Source organism: Neophocaena asiaeorientalis, unplaced genomic scaffold (assembly GCF_003031525.2).
Source record: "Neophocaena asiaeorientalis asiaeorientalis breed wild unplaced genomic scaffold, Neophocaena_asiaeorientalis_V1.1 scaffold540, whole genome shotgun sequence".
Classification (NCBI taxonomy): Eukaryota; Metazoa; Chordata; class Mammalia; order Artiodactyla; family Phocoenidae; genus Neophocaena; species Neophocaena asiaeorientalis.
The window spans coordinates 6,256,073-6,258,094 of record NW_020172141.1 but is presented as its reverse complement, the minus strand read 5'-3'; positions in this window follow the sequence as shown (position 1 = coordinate 6,258,094).

The following is a 2,022-nucleotide window of genomic DNA, read 5'->3' as shown; positions in this document are numbered from 1 at the left end:
CGCGCGTGCACACACACACACACACACACACGGAGGCATGTCCGCCCAGAGACCCACACAGGTGCATGGCGAGCGCACACGCAGGAAAGGAAATCTTGCACACACACGTGTGCACACAGCCGAGTACACAAGCTCAGGCGTCTGGATCCACACAGGCAAAATGCATGCCGTGACATGCATGATGGTTGCAGGTGCAATACACACTCATACACGCACGTGCAAGAGTGACAGCTGCAGGAGGGCACATGTGCACACAGGTCCCAGCTTGCACATTCCCATGGACTCCTTTCCCGTTGCACCCCAGGCATGCACACTCGGACACAAGCGTTCCCCCCTCTTTAATAGCATCTCTCTCCTCGTCTGGCGCTCTGCTTGGCTTTTTCCTCTCCTGCTTTCTCTGTGCTCCTCCCCCTGCCCGCTTTCTCTGCAGACCTGACCCCCATGTGACCCTCTTCTCTTGCCACCCCTGCCTCTGCCTCTTCCCAGCCTGTCCCCACAAGCCCTGCCCTCCAAGCCTCCTGGGGCCTATTGTCTGGGCCTCAGATCTCTCAGCCTTGGGCAGGGCCCAGGCCTTTCATCCCGGCAGACAGACCTGCCCAGCTGGGCCTTGGCCTAGGGAGACCCCATTTTATCACCAGTCTGACCCCTTGCTCAGCTCTGGGACCACAGATTTCGGCCAAGGAGGCAGGTCTGTGCTCAGCGCACAAGCCTCAAAGGGCTCTCTGGCCCCCTCAGCCTCCAGCTTCCCCTTTAACGTGAAACATAATTATGTGTCTGCACAGCAGGGAGACTGGCTGCAGGATTCTAACCAAGGAGGACGGCTTTCTGGCCGCCGCCCAGATCGCTGACGGCTCAGACAGAGTGGTCTGCAGTCCCCACCAGCCCCAGGCTCCCGGCCCCAGGCAGCTGGTGGGTTTGGCCTGGCCGAGGCCACCCGGAAAACTCACCCCAGGCTGTCCAGGATTGGAGCCACACCATGGCCTCTGTCCAGTGCGGAGGCAGATCCCCTCGCCTCTCCGTGCCTCACTTTCCTCGCCTTCGTCCCGCAGCTGCAGTGAGAACTGAGGACAGAGCACACCTGACGGCCTTGGCAGGCTCACGGCTGGGTAGATGCCGAACGCTGACCAAACGCTCGCTCTCGAAGACACTTCACTGTCGCCACGACAGGGGCCCTATTTCACAAGTTCAGGAGTCCCCAGTATGAGAGCCCCTGCCCCTTGCCTTGACGGCTGCGAGGGGCTACGGCAGAGAGATGGGGCATCCCAGTAGATTCCAGCCCCATGCCCCCAAACTGTCCTGCCCGACTGGTATGCGGTGTCCTGGTTTTCTCCTCCTCAGAGGCCAGCTCCCGGGGGACCAAAAGCTCTCAGGAAACTTTTCCTCCCTCTCCCTCTCACAGTGACCGCGGAGGGAAGTGGCTCAGCTCCCCACCCTCCCCTGCCCAGTTTCCCAGAAGACAGAGGACACGGTTCCACCGTAGGAGGAAGGGGCCCCCAAGACACCCATCCTGTGAGACCCCACCCAGGGTCCCCAGAGGAGCCGGGATGCCCCTCAGCTGGGAGACGGTTCCAGCAAATGGTCTCAGCTGGGGAATGGACAGGAGTACCTTGGGGCAACACTGGGTCTAGGATTCTGGCAGCTCTTGGGACGAGGGGGGTGTACCCAGGGCACCCTCAGCCCCAGAACACCCCACAACAGAGCCCTCACCCAGCTGCTCACCAAGAAGGCCAGCGTGAGGCAAGCTGGTCATCCTCCTGGGCCCCAAGCCTCCCCCAGAGCCATCATCAGACCCATTTCACAGAGACAGCGAGTATCTTCCCCAAGGTCACCCAGCAAAGAAGGTGCCGCACAGGTGTGAGCCTAACTCCTTAGGCTGCCGGCCTCCAGGCTCTGCACCCCTCCCTCCCGACCTACCAGCTGGGTGGGAACTCAATTCCTAACCCTAAACGCACCCCACCAGCAGTCGCTGTTCCCTGGACGCACAGTCCTTGACTACACAACAAGGGGAACCAGCTTCCCAGG